Here is a 14,779-nt window from a genome sequence, read left to right as displayed (position 1 = left end):
TGCTGACTCCAAAGGAGACCCGTTCTTCTCTCTTGCTTGCTGTCTAGGCCACCTTTCGTCAGAACCCCAAACACTGAGACATTCAAGGGCCACTCGCATGGTCAGCCTTAGGGCGGGAGAGGCATCCTGGCCTGATTTGGGAGCCAGGCCCACTCCCGATTTCCTGTTGTCTATTAAGTAACAACACAGCCAGAGACGGGGAGCTTGCTGGCAAGCTCCAGCTGGAGAGGGCGAGTGTGCTGTACCCAGTCTCCGCCTCCAGCTTCTGAACGAGGTCAGCAGCACTTACCTAGACGTCCACTTGTCTGGCTACGGAAGCCAGTTCAACTGTATCCAAGCCATTAAACGGAAATCTGAGCAAGCCGTATCAGGGTAGGCCATTTCTAGATGTTGCAGAGAAATAAGCAGATTCTGCCCATTTTGGAAAAGTGCAGGAAAAGGTTTTATCCCCAAGCCACATAAGGTGCTGAGCTTTGGAGCGTGCAAGGAGGTACCAGTCATATCTTTTTTGGAAAGAGCTGGACATTTTGTCCACACAGATGTGTAACCAGAGCACCTGTGGGTGAGACAGAGTTACTGGCAGAGTTGGGTTAATCTGCAATTATGTCTGTTCCTCAAAAATCTGGAAGAAAAACACCTAGGAGTCAAACGAAACCCCAAACTGCCCCAATGTAACGCAATGGAGTGGAATGTTTGTGAGCTCAGATAATACTTAACAGACAACCAGGTGAGTGAATGGTGAGGAGGGAGGAGTAAGAGGGCTTGAGCAAAAATAACAGGACATTTCTCATCTTGAAGAATATTCCCTCAAGATGGCCACAACCCCTTTTCCTTCTGAGGGGGAAGGTGGCTGCTGCCCTTAGGCCAAGTGACCATGCTCAGGTAAGACATGCAACCAGGGATATATTGCAACCATTTGTTGTGGGTCCATACTTCTGTGGAAACATTCCAAAATAAACTCCCTAGAGCCATCTTGGGGAAACCACACAGGCAGCCTTTTTGAGAGCTAAGACCCTCCGGAAATAAATTGCATCTGTATCATTTTTAGCTATGGGATAAGAAGACTTTTCTTGATGTCTGAAAATAGACTTCCAAAAATATGCTCGAGGGGGCATCTCTCCCTCCCCCCCCCCGCAAGCCAACCTGGAAGCAGAATTTGATCTCAGTGGTGCCATTATAAGGCTGCTCTCGGAATGAGGTTTTGGTCAATAAAGGCCAATTTGCCTCTAGCTGCAAGATAAAACGTGGCTCTTTAGGAAGGATGGATGCTGGTGGAGTTTAGATGCTGCTAGGAGGGGATGTCGGTTGCTGTGTTCTGGTTGATGCTGCCAACTCGGACTGAAGCTATTTGTGGACAACAACACACACACACACACACACACACACCCGGCCCGGTAAATCACTAGAGTCGCAACGTCAGCGGTGGTCCGTGTCTCAGTGTTTGGGTGACCTGCCACTGCCGCTCAGCGACTGCAGCCCCCTGCCCTGCCCTGCCACTGCTGCCTGGCCCTTGCTGGCCGCCCGGGTGGGCCCCGCTCTCTGCTGCCCTCGCCACTCCTTATGCCACTGTGTGCAAAGTGAGGACACCGACAGCGGTGGCGCTGAGCAGCGGGCTGCTCCAGAGGCCAGCGGCAGCGGGCAACAGGCAGGGGGCTGCCCCCCACCGCGGCTGGCGGCGGCTGCTCTCGGGGGCGGACCACATGCAGAGCTCCCAGCTGCTCCACTGCAGATCTGCCACTGCTGCTGCCGCCCTGGATCTTTCGACGCTCCAGGTGAGGCCAACCGCATGGAGACAAGATCAGCCCCAACCTCAACATGCTGTCCGTTGGTTTCGTAGAAGAGAAAGAAATCCATCTGGTCCTTAACCTGGAGAGAGAGAGAAGAGAAGGGAAGAAACATCTTTTGCCTCAGAGCAGAATTCATCACCATTCTGGCCAGGGGGGTAGAGTGTAGATTCCATCCCAGGCCACTAGAGGGCCCCAGGATGCACGCTAGCTTGGAATAGGCCGGCATGCAAGCCGAGGACTTGGGGGAGGCAGTAACTGCGGAGAGTCACGGGAGTCCTGGAGGGGCCTGAAGGCAAATAGCATTGTTTGCAGGGTGGCTTCTATTGTAAGCTGCCCGGAGGGTCTTGTTGGCACATGTAGCAGGGTATCGAGGTGAAACACAAAGAAAGGAATGAATGCCAGCACGGGCCTCTCTGTGTTGCTGTCCGGAGCAAGCCAGATTGAGGCGGAGGACCCGAGACTCTGCCTACTGCTGCCCCGCAAGGCACTGCCATGGCCAGCCATAGAGCTGGCAGAACCCGCTTAGCCACCATAGAGTTTCGGACCCTAGACTGACCCCACGCAGCCAGACTGACCACGAGCTCCTCCAAGAGAAGAAATAGATGTAGGACAACGTCTTCCTTTTGGCAGCACCACTGTCCCTCAGTATGAAGGTCTCCTTGGTTTCTGGTGTGCCGTTACCTGCAGCTCCCGGTTGTCTGGCTTTGTCTGCCTTCTTCTGGCTCCCAGTGGCCTGCTCAGCTCCAGCATTTGGCTACCTCTCTGATTCCCCACTTGATCCCGAGTCCTGGTTTGCCCCCTTTGGACTCTGATACTGCAGTCACTCAGCTGCCAATGAGCCGGCTGTGACAATTGCCTTATGTTCAAAAGGCACCATGACTGGCTGAGGAAAGGTCCTCGGCTGTCTGAAACCTTCATCCAAATCCTCTTTATCATTCCAAACACGTATTCTGACATCCAGCAGGACAAAAACAGTGACTGACAGGATCTTCTAAGATGGTGTCAGCAAAAGACGGAGGCTTGAAACTGCCTTTTTCTGCTCTTGCCTCTCACCAGGTTTCACAAATGCTCGGGAATTTTCATGCAAGCATTCTGGCAATTAAATATTTCTGATAGTGATACTGTCAGGAGAGAAGTCCCCTTGGTAATGTCTGTAGACCTGATGAAGAAGGTTTTGATGGTCTCCCAGAAGTCTGCCATTACATACGTTTCTTCATCCCCTCGGCTCTGAAAAGCAGCAACTTCTCATTTATGAAGACAGAATGCTTCGGTTGTTGTCATGGAAACGGTCTTGCTTCTCTTTGAGTGCATTGAACAACCCACGCTTTGGCCATGGAAGTCCCATATCTCCCTCATGGTCAATTCCCAATCCACTGTCACCAGATATTCAAGTGTTCTTGTATTTTCATACAGATCTGGAGGCTTCAGAACAAGCACCAGACAATTTGCATTCTGGTATGAAAACAGAGAAGCATTTGAGATCCTCTGAAAAGTCTCCCTGAATTCCTCCTCGGATGTTGAAGTTCTGAATGACGCCAATGAAGATATGCCAGCAGGGTGTTGTTGTTGATGAGCTTGTTTGCTTCTGGTCAGGCTGGAGGCAAGGTCAGTTCAGCACCACAAGGAGGAAGGAGAGCTCCCTGCCTCCCAGGAGAAAGACCCGCTCATAGCTACTCTACCACGGCTGGTGTCAGGTTACCAGGGGTAACCGATAGGGGTAGCAGGGGCTCCCCACAAATATTTCCTGCTCCCCCTTTCCTTCTCTCCTCCATCCAGCAGACTGGAACTTTACAGCAAAGTGTCAGACAGTACAACCATTGTATGTTATGGTCCCATCGCTCAGTTATTTCCAAAGGTCTCTCTGTTGCTTAAAAGAGCCTCGTTCACTCACTTCTCTGCTCCATAAAAAGGAGCCTCGTTCACTCACTTCTCTGCTCCAGTGCAGTCAGGCATCAGCTGGGCCAACCTCTTAGCTTCCTGCCTGACCAGGAGGTGGGCGAGGGGAGACCATGTATGTAATCAGGTGCAGATTTCAGCTGGCCTAGTATCACCTATCTTCACGCCCAGCCTTTTTTGCCACACGGTCTCAGGCAGAAAGAGAAACCTAGCCTGGAAATTGTCATGACCCACAAGCCTGACAACTCCTCATCTGACACAGACCCCACTTCAGCCAAGACAGATCCCGAGCCTGAGAGAGACTCCAAAGCCCTCTGCTCCAGAACTCGGGGGACCCTGTGCCTCTGGAAGTTGTCTCCCCTTCATCCTGAGAAGGCACCCTTGCCCTCCTCCTCCATCTCAGAGAAAGAAGCTGCAGTCATGCCTCAGCTATGCCACCGCCAGCAGCTGAGGGAGCCTGCCACACTCCAGACCAGGCAGCGTGGCCAGGATTCCCTTCCCTTGGAAAGGGCTCAGCCTGCTCATCAGGTCCTTTCTGCAGCAGCATCATGGCCTAGCTTTGCAGCCTGTCCCTCCTTGCCCTGCTCCTGAACTTGGCTTGACTAGACCTCGCTTCCCATTCCTCTTGTGTGGACTTCTGACCCTGGCTTGTAACCTGACCCCACCCAGCATGCTAACATGTTGGGAGAAGAAGCTGCCTGCCCTGCGCCTCGTTCACATACATGTGCTCCCGCCTCCTCCTACCCAGTTGTTTGCCAACAGACAATGGAAAACCAGGATTGTGCACAGCATCTAAGACTAGGCTTGCCCTGCCCAGTGTTTGACTGGGCGGACTGCCTTGAGATGCTTGCCTGCCTGCCTGCCTGCCTGCCACCACTATTGAAGCTCCAGAGAGAGAGGAAACTGAACATTCATCGTTCCAGCCGCTCAAACGACGAACTCCTACAAGCAAAGATGTCAGTGTCACTTCTAAGAAATGAGATTTACCAGGAAGAAAGCTGAGCTTGCTCAATGAAAGCCCAAATGCTCTGAAACATGAGACAGTTCCCTTGGAATCTACACAAAATTGTGGCTTATTTGCACATTAATTAAGATAGTGTTACTAAGTGTGAGCTTTTAGATAGATGAGTTCTAGATTTTCCACACAGATTTTGTGAGAATTTAGATTTGAGTTATCTAGCTCATCAGGTTTGGTCAAGTATTTTAATTAGCTCATTAATTAGCCCTGTAATTAGTTTCTTTCCTAGCAAGCAAATGAGGAGATGCCTATCATAGAATTCCTTAAGAACAGTGGAGTATTATTTTTGTCTGCTGTTAAGCCTTAGAACCTAGAGTGGTCCAGGTTCTGCTGTCTAGTACTTGCTAGATCCCGGACTTGGCTTTTCCTAGCAGGATTGGTGTCAGCACCAGTCCAGAATGCAAGGCTGTTGGGGCCTCACTTACCGTAGATGCTTTGGGGCCCACGAAGAAATCCAGAGGACTAGAGGGAAGAGAGCGCACTCTAAGCAGCCAGATGCTTCTCTGTAAATGGGCCATCTCAAGACGAGGAGTAAACCTGCTCAGAAGGGGCTCCTCGGGAGCAAGGCTTGCCTATGCCAGGCAGGAAAGGGTGTGGCTCCTCCAGCCTACAAAAGCTGCTGCTGCTCCTAGGCTTGGCTTGTTTCAACAGCTCTTTCAGAGGCCTGGTCTGTTACCTGGATTGCTTTCTGGATGCCAGAATTGCCTTCCTGATGCTTCCCAGCCCAGGTCTCTTCTGAACTTGCTGTCTGTGGGTGTTTTGCCCCCGTGGCTGCTTTGACTGGCCGGTAAGAGGACCACGTCCTGCTCTTCAGCCCTGAACTTGAACTCTGCCTTTCTCAGGCCTTCTGGGTTCATGCTGCAGCTGCTTCTCCCCTGCCGCCCTGGGTGAGTGGACTGGTGGGGCTGTGCCTCCTGCAAAACAATTGGCAGCTCTCCTAGACTGATCGGGCGTCTTCTGGAATGAGTATCCATCTCCAGGTGATTATGGAAAGCAGAAATGTTATTGGGGCTGGGGATGATGGGAGTTGTAGTTCCACAGCAGCTGGAGAGCCAAGGTGGCCTCCGCCTGCTCTAGAGAGAGAGGCTGATTTCTTGAAAATGGCTAGGGTCACCTTGGAGGGCTAGCAGTCCTATGGTGGATGCCGTCTGAGATTGATTTGAATGCATCTTTGAGTTCCTCAGATGTTTAGGGGAGTCAATTTCTGAGGGTTATTTTAAAAAAAAAACCTGAGGGGGAAAACCTCTCCAGGAGCAAAGAAGCAGCAGTCCAAGAGGTGCTTTGCAGGACACGTGTGAACTGTCAACCTCATGGGAGGGGAGGGTGTTGTCGGCTGACTAGCCGCCTTGGTTGCCCGGGGTTGCTCCCCTGCAAGCCCAGTGGCTCCCACGATCCCCAGAAAGCCTGCTTCCCGTCGATTGTGGGAATAGCCTCAAGTTTAGCCAGGCTTTCTTCAGAGCAATACGGGAGCAGGGGCAACTCTAGAAGCCCTAGTTTGGGGGAGCAAAGGGGTGCCTCAGAATATTAGTAGGGGAGGAAGTAGTGGGCGTCAGAAGTCGAAAGCGACTTGATGATGGCACACTTTACATTACTTTAAGTAGTAGGGGATTTTGCTCTACATGAAATACACACAGAGGAAAGGCAATTCATGTGGGTGTAGCTACCATATAAATGAAGCGTGCTTGACACTTTTCAAATGTATTCAGAAAATGGATTCGATTCCTCTTAGAAAACGTTGTCCTTGTGGATTAGGCCAAACCTCCCAGTCTGCTTTCCAGGCTAGTTTTCGCTTCATTGCAGTTCGCATTAACATGAACCAGTTCTTTATAAAAGACACAGTTTGTTCTATATTTTCAGCCCTCTGAGGCAAGCCAGTCACTGACTGCAGGGCACAAATCAGGAAGAGGCTGGCTTCATCTTGCACAGGCCTCCAGAAAGCAGCCTCCTTCTTCAGCCCTGCAGCTGGAGAGCAGATTGCCCTCTGGAACTACAGGCCCCATGATGAAGCTTGTTTTTGGAGCCAAAAGTTCATCTTTGCCCCTGCAGGCAATGGGAGGCGGCGGCTGAGCCTTGTGGAGCAGAGAGCAGCCAGGCCTGTGAAGTCGTGGCCCCTTCTGCAAAAGTCTCTCCCTAGAGTTGAGCAGCCAAATTGTCTGTCATCTTCTTCCACCCAACCTCCAGCAAAAAAAGGCAGGAGAATGGAAGCATATTGTGAAGAAGGGGGAAGGAGTTCTGTTAGTTGTCTAAAATGCATGACAAGGCTTTGAAAGCTCATTGGGATACATGCAACATCGATTCCTTAGTTTTGCACGATGGAGTGTGTGAGGTGGAACAGCAGGGCAGCTGGAGAAGGTCACATTCACAACAGTCGGATGAGGGGCCCAAATCAAGCCACACCCAAGTTTCTAATAATTGAAAGTTGTTATCAGCGGATAATAATATTATCCTAACTAATATTATCAGTTATCAGCGGAAGCAAATAAGGTATCTTTTTAACATCTCTTGTTTTACCAGTTAAATGAAAGTGAAAGGAATTTGAGGGGCTCTCTCTGGTGCCAAAACTACTCTCACCTTATATGAAAAGTGTTAGTGTTCCCCTTAAAAGGGATTCCCAGATGTTGTTAACTACAACTCCAGAATCCCCAAGCAAAAGCCATTGCAGCTGGGGATGCTGGGAATTGTAGTCAACATCTGGGAATCCCTGTTGGAGGGAACTCTAATTAAGAACACGAGTATTTCTTCTGTTCTGCTAATATGTGTATATTGCTGAGTCTGGATAGTTCCTTGTTTTGTTTGTTCGTTAATACTTTTGTGCTCCACCTTTCTAGCAAGCTAGAGCATAGGAACATAGGAAGCTGTCTTAAAGTGAGTCAGACTCTTGGTCCATCTAGATCAGTATTGTCTACACAGACTGGCAGCAGCTTCTCCAAGGTTGCAGACAGGAGTCTCTCTTATCCTTATCTTGGAGACCCCGGTGAGGGAACTTGGGACCTTCTGCATGCAAATACTCTTCCCAGAACAGTCCTATCCCCTAAGGGGAATATCTTATAGTGCTCACATGTGGTCTCCCATTCAAATGCAAACCAGGGTGGACCCTGCTTAGCAAAGGGGACACTGCATGATTGCTACCACAAGACCAACTCTCCTCCCAAGCTGTTGAAGGCAGTTTAGAATACTAAAATTGTACAAATAGGGAGTAACCAAAAACTCATGGAAAAGAAGAGATGAACTCTAAGGGCAAAAAGCAGCTTTAGTTTAATGTGCTATTTGTTTTAAATGGGTTGAGATTGTACTGTTGTCAGCTATGTTTTCTATAATGCTGCTTTTCAAAATTGCTATTACTTATTATGGGGTAGCATTCAGTCAGTTACTCATGAGAAGCACCACTGAAATCACTGAGTGACCTTTACTACCTTAAGGCCCATAAATTTAAATGCAACTCGATCATGGCTAATAACTGAATGCTACCCATGAATTCTTAGAAAAGCAGTATATAAATACATTAGATAAATATAATACATGTTAGGCTTCATGTTCTGGGTTCATGTTCTGACGGACACAGATCATGTCATCTTCTGAAGGGCTTCCACGGAGGCCTTCTCACGCTCTTCTCACACGCTGCCCAAGCTAGGCTAGCTATGCCCAGCCTGGGTTAGGCGGTGTGTGAGAACCACTGCAATTGGGCCCGATCCCAGGAGCTGGGCAGCACCACCTAGCCTGGCTTTGAAGCCCAGCTGTTAGCCGAAGTTGAGGTCCCTTCACCCTGGCTACCTGCTCGTGTGCAAGCACACTCTGCTTCCAGCCTGGCCGCACACAGAGATGGGCTCCTTGAGCGCCCGTCTCTCAGGGGAATCCCCCAACGCATCATGTGTGTTTCATCGTCCCGGCCTCCGGAGCATCACGCTGCGCCACACAGCACTGCTTGTCTGGACGTAGCACCGTCTGCGCTCCCAGGAACATGAAGTCGCTCATCTGGGGGGAAGGTGAGTTTAAGCAGCCTTCCCGCCTGCCGGCCGCCTTGCCTGCTCTTTATTTTGGAGCTCTTCAGGTGGCAAGCCTACTCCAGAGGTGGCTGCTTGTTTCGTCTCTCACCCCTTTCAGCCTTGAGCTCAGCTTTCCTATCCTTTTGCAACTTCTAAATACATCCTTGTTCTTCAAATTTAAAGAACTGTCTCCAGGGCGCTTTCCAGGTTAGACCTAGAACAGGGTCAGGACATATCTAGGAACATAGGAAACTGCCATATACTGAGTCAGACCATTGGTCTATCTAGCTCAGTATTGTCTTCACAGACTGGCAGCGGCTTCTCCAAGGTTGCAGGCAGGAGTCTCTCTCAGCTTTGGCAATGTACTGTATGCTTTGGTAGTTTGTTGGCTCAATAAAAAAAATCTTGTCCTATCTTGGAGAAGCCAGGGAGGGAACTTGAAACCTTCTGCTCTTCCCAGAGCGGCTCCATCCCCTAAGAGGGGAATCTCTTGCAGTGCTCACACATCAGGTCTCCCATTCAGATGCAACCAGGGCAGACCCTGCTTAGCTATGAGGACAAGTCATGCTTGCTACCACCAGACCAGCTCTCCTCTCTGAAGTGCGTTTCCACACTTCTTCCTGTGTTGTGACACCGCAGTCCTGACGCTGACCCCAGGGTGCCGTTCCTATGACCGATGCCTTATTCCGAATTTAATTGCTGCGCTTCAGTGCTATGATGTCATTTATCCGGCATTTTAAAAGGTGTTGTTTTTCCGGGTTGTTAGTTTTTGCGAGACTGCTCCCCCTGCAGGTTTTACCTTTTGACCATGATTGCTTGAAGAAGGCATTTAGCCACTGTTGAGCGGCTGATCTGGAAAGCGCCCAGACCTCTTGTTTGGCTGAATTCTCCCCTGACTGGCTTTGCTCTGCGAATGGGAGCAGGACTGCCCTTCTCCTGCAGGCCAGGCGGCTGGAGGGGTCCTTCCCTGGCTACGCTGCCTTCTGCTGCTTGTCCTGGGGAAGTGAATGGATGAGGCTCCTTCAAACAGAGACCTTTGGAAATACGCAGTTCCAGTCATGGCACCATAATATGTTCGGTCTGTGTTGTCTGACACTTGGCTGTAAAGTTCCAGTCTGATGGGTGGAGAAGCAAAAAGAGGAGTGGGGAATATTGGGGGGAGAATCCAGCACCACCCCTTGGAGGAGTCATCCCTTTAGGCAAGAGCATAGGACTCTCCTTCTCCGCCTCTGCAATGCCTTGTAATTGGAAGGAGGAAGGGCTCTTTTGTTCGGTGGGGGGGGGGGAGAGGGCTCCTTTTTATTCTGAGCTGTATGCCCCCCCCCCACACACCTCTTGTTCACAGGGATGCTACTGCACCCAGGTATTAGGGTATAATGAAACAATCTCTCTTGCTTCAGGAATTTGAACAGCTGCACATGAAAGGATAAAAATGTTTTGCCAAGTTAATCTCATATGATTTACTGCCTACGCCTAATCTGTTTGGAAGCTGCTATGAATATTCTAATACCTTTTGGCAATTACTGATGGGGCTGGCAGCCGCTGATGAGAACCTGCTAGAGCTCCCGGACGCCAGCAAATCCTAAACCTGCCTGGGGGCAGCTGAAAGCGCACATGGGGAGCAATTAAAAAAATCCATTGTGGTTTTGTTGCAGGAAAAAAGTAGGCTTTCTGTGGCTGGAGGAAACGTCTGCTAACGGAGCCTGTCCAGCATCTGCCGCCTGTTAAGCAAATGTATTGGTCATGTCTGAGTCAATGTTTGTGCTGCCCCAAAGTGGCTAAGTGTGAGAGAGGTTTGCGGGCTGGAACACAATCATGGGGCTGGTGACCTATGCTTGTGGCTGTTGACAAAACAGCCTTTGTACCAATGCTTGCCTGCTAATAGTCAGAGACGAGGATGCACTACACCCCAGTGTGGAAAACATAGTGAATGCTGTGAGTCTTTTCTGAGACTGTGTGCGCGCACACATCTCAGAGTTCACACACATACAGTTGTGTGTTATGGTGGGGTGTTTTTTTTTGGGGGGGGCGGTGTTAACTCCTGACACTAGGAGCTTAAATGCATCAAACGCCTTCACCTTCAGGCAAAAGGTGTGAAATGGCTGGAAGAAAAGAGTTGTGTGTGTGTGTGTTGTACTTAGGTATCTAGATCCCAGGACAAAGTAGCAGGTGCAGAGAACTCTTTAGAACTACTTGAGGCAAAAGATGGACTTAAAAATTGGGCTTCTTTGGAAAAGACACACAGATTTCTTGGTTTTAAAAAGAGAAGAATGTAACTACAGAGTCATTGGATGTGCAAAGAGGTATTCTTCTCCTCCCTAGCAACTGGAATCACAGGTACCACCTGGACGCCAATCCTGGAAGTAAGCAAGGTCAAGACCTCAGGAAGGCATTGCTGGGGAAAACAGTGGTTGCTCTCCTAGGTGGCTGGTGCATTACATCCCAAGACCAGGGACTTGCCTTTCACTAGCCCTGTTCACACATTGTGTTCAGCACATGAACAAGGAACGCAACGGTTGCTGTTGTGCAGCAGCTTCAGTTCCTGGTTCTAATCTTACCTCCGCCATGAAATTCCTGTGTAGTCTTAGGTAAGCCACTCCCTCCTCGACTGAACTGCAATATGGAGATAATAAATACGTGTCTACCTTATGGTGGTCCTGTGCCACCTAAAAAATGTCAGATTCGAAGATTGCCAGGAGGGATGACAATGAAAGCCTCCCTTAAAGTGGCTGGATTGGAAACCTGACACTTCCTGTCAGACCCAAGTTAAAAGAGCCACCAAGGCCCTTCTCAGCCAGGAGAGGCAACAGCTGACCCTTTCGCTGTCAAATGGCCCATTCAGAGCCTCTTGGCTGAGAGGTGTGGTGTGCAGACCACTTACAAGCCAGTGGGCCCCCCTCTGGACTGGCTTGCGGGCTGTTTGACTGGGGTCTGGCAGGAAGGTCCAGAAGTGTCAGATTTCCCATCTGACCCAGCAGTTCTTGGCAAGGTCATGCTGGCCCTCAATTTCTCTTTCAGGTTGGATTGGATCAAATCCCGCATCGATAAATACTCACTACGTTGCCTGCAGCTTGTATCTGGTGGGTTTTAAGTTTTTAACTTGAAATTTTAAGTTTGGATTTAACTGAGGCTTGTTTTTAGTTAGTTTCTATTAAATTTTATTAGAGGGGTCTCTCTCTCTCTCTCTCTTTCTCTCTCTCTCTCTCTCTCTCTCTCTCTCTCTCTCTCACTGCATCTGCTTGTGATATTAGCTTCCTTGAGCAGTAGTATACTGTGGGGTGTGTGTGTATGTAGTTTATATAATAGACAGAGTTCAGACCTGACAGTGGAGAGCTCAGTGGGAGAGTCTGATTGTCGGGGCTCCCAGCTGTCATATCTGAACCCTTTCCGATAATGCCAGCAGGGGACCCTTCGCCTCCCACATGCAGGTCAGACCGACACAACTGTGCAGCCTACTGTCTATCAGCTGCTTGTGTGGGTTACAGCAAGAAAAAGGATACATGTCAAGTGTTGTGCACACTCCAAAAACACAATGCAAATGCTCAGGACAGTATTCTATATTAAGTCATTCTCACTTTACAGAAATCTCTCTGGGCAATCGAGATAACTTGATGTGCTTTTAAAAAAATAGGCAAAGCCAGAAATTGCTTAGAAATGATTCTCTGAGCACCCTGGACTTCCATTTCCTTCCTATTTTGCTCCACCTCAGCAGTCAGGGATGGAACCGAAAAGAGAAGCAAAGCACCAGGGCTAGCTGAGCTCCATGGTGCTTTGGTTCTTCTGATCTCACCTAATCTGGACTCTTTGACAGTCAAAACCCGAATCTTCCTAAACAGAATTGTCTGTTGCATGCTGTGGGATGAGGTGGTCTGAATGGACTGGAGGACCATTTCAGAGGGCCGGTGGGAGGAGTCACATTTTAAAAAAATGCCTCCCTGCAAATAGAAAGTCAACAACGCTGACCAAATGGGAGCAGCTTGTGGGGGTGGCATTTGGTTTGTCTTCCACCAAATGGTCAAAAGGCAGAGAGAAACCCTGGCCAGGTTAAGTTTCTTCTGGTCAGCTGGCTACACAATTCAGTGACGGTAGGGGGGACCCCACTGGAATGCAAAGGAAACCTGCAGGCAAAGAACCCCTGGGGGGACAATTTTGCTGGAGGAAACTGTACAAGAAGGCATGGACACACACACACACACATACACACACACCCTACCCCCTGCTGCTGGCAGTCCTCTACAACTGCAATTCATTGTGTGTGTGATGTCAGAAAATCGATTATGGATCCTCTGCACAATGTGTATTTTGGTCCTTGAACATTACAACAATATTCACTGAAGCCCAGACTAGTCCTCTTGATACATCGTGTTCAACACATGTACAGTCTGTGTACTGTTTATGCAAGTGCAGATCAGAACACACGGATGCAGATGTCTTGTTCACTGCATGTACAGTGATCCAGTTCCTATCTCTTCCCTACATTTAAGGGGGCCTCTACCCAGGTTCACTTTTTAAATGAATGTGTGTACAGTCAAGCACAAATGTGCATGTGTGTAGACACCTGTACACACGCAGAATGTTGTTAGGGCTCAGATTGGAGCCAGAGTGGAGAAGGGGTTCGAGTGTTGGACTAGGAGCAGAGAGGGCCAAGGCCACATCCCTGTTCAGCCATGAAACTCACTGGGTGTCTCTGGGCCACTCATTTTACTCTCCGCCTAACCTACCTCACAGGGTAGTTGTGAGGATAAATGTAGTACAGCACTTAGAGGAAGAGTGGGATATAAATGTAAGTACAAACAAATATCCTGACCCACATATTGTAAAATAATCCTTCTTGAAACACGATGCATCCCCCCCCCCCCGCAACACCTCTCTATCTCACGCACACAGATATATATCTTGGGTGATTGTATTCTGCCTCGCACGCACAGGCTGATCCCTAAATGCTGAACAAGGGGCACAGCATATTTTTGAAAGAGAGCGGTGTTTGGTGACATTTTATAACCCGTTGTTTAATTTTATATGGTTTGTTTTATCCTGCTTCCCTTGTACGTCTACAGCAGTTGACCTTAGATTTTGTGATAAGATGTTTTTGATGGATTTTATTGCTGCTATTTGATTGCATTGTCTGTTTTATGGCAAGCTGTCTGGCGGATTGAGGACTGGTGAGCGGGATGTGTTTCCCACAAGAGCCATCAGGCAGCCCCTGTGCACTGAAGTCCCCTCTTGCTCAGACACCCTCCATGACTTCAAACACTCCTGTGTGACTCTCTTGAAGACAGAAGCCACGTGGCGTTCATCTGGTCTTAGAACTCCCTGTTCGTTGGCTTCAAACCCTCTTCTTCTTCTACAGTGACAGGCACACGTTCTAGAAGAGCTCTTTACTCTAGATCAGGGGTTCCCAACCTTTTAAAATAAGTGTACACCTTTCTGTCACAAGCTTTCAGCTCAGGTACTCCATAAAGATTGTGTGTGTGTGTGTGTGTGTGTGTGTGTGTGTGTGTGTGTGTGTGTGTGTGCGCACGTGCACTCATAAATTTAAATGTTACATTTATGAAAAAGCTTCCATAAATTTCAGTGTTGGTGGTATAGTGGTGAGCATAGCTGCCTTCCAAGCAGTTGACCTGTGTTCAATTTCTGGCCAACACAAATATATCTTTCTCTCTCTGTTACTTTAGAGAGCCAGCACAGCATAGTGGTTATAGTGTTGGACTAAGACTGGGAAGACCCGAGTTCAAATCCCCATTCAGCCTTGAAACCCACTGAGTGACTCGGGGCCAGTCATGTATCTCTCAGCCTAACTTGCCTCACATGGTTGTTGGGAGGATAAACATAATAACCATGCAGACCACTCTGGGCTCCTTGGAGGAAGAACAGCAGGGTAGAAATGTAAAAATACTCCAGTCAGTGGTTTACATCCAGACTGTTACTCGTGAGTACTCCCACTGAAATTAGTGGGCCCTGCTAACTTTCTGAATCCTGCCAGTTAGGCTGAGGGGTCTCTGAAGCGCCAGCACATGGCCAGCCAATTGGGAGCAGGGGAGGAGGGTCTTCACCCTCCCCCTTCCCTTCTGCAGTGGAGACATTGCTGAGGATGC

General features: G+C 49.1%; 1 long non-coding RNA gene across 1 annotated transcript; it reads left to right on the top strand.

The window, feature by feature from the left end:
• Window positions 1-5,371: 5,371 nt before the first annotated feature.
• LOC128336655 (uncharacterized) lies at window positions 5,372-14,036 on the top strand. The gene is made up of 3 exons (XR_008312030.1): window positions 5,372-5,681; window positions 11,703-11,764; window positions 13,825-14,036. It is a non-coding gene; the product is annotated as an uncharacterized LOC128336655 (long non-coding RNA).
• Window positions 14,037-14,779: the final 743 nt, after the last annotated feature.

The sequence above is a fragment of the Hemicordylus capensis genome, chromosome 13 (assembly GCF_027244095.1).
Source record: "Hemicordylus capensis ecotype Gifberg chromosome 13, rHemCap1.1.pri, whole genome shotgun sequence".
NCBI classification, from domain to species: Eukaryota; Metazoa; Chordata; class Lepidosauria; order Squamata; family Cordylidae; genus Hemicordylus; species Hemicordylus capensis.
This window is presented reverse-complemented; position numbering and strand designations above follow the sequence as displayed.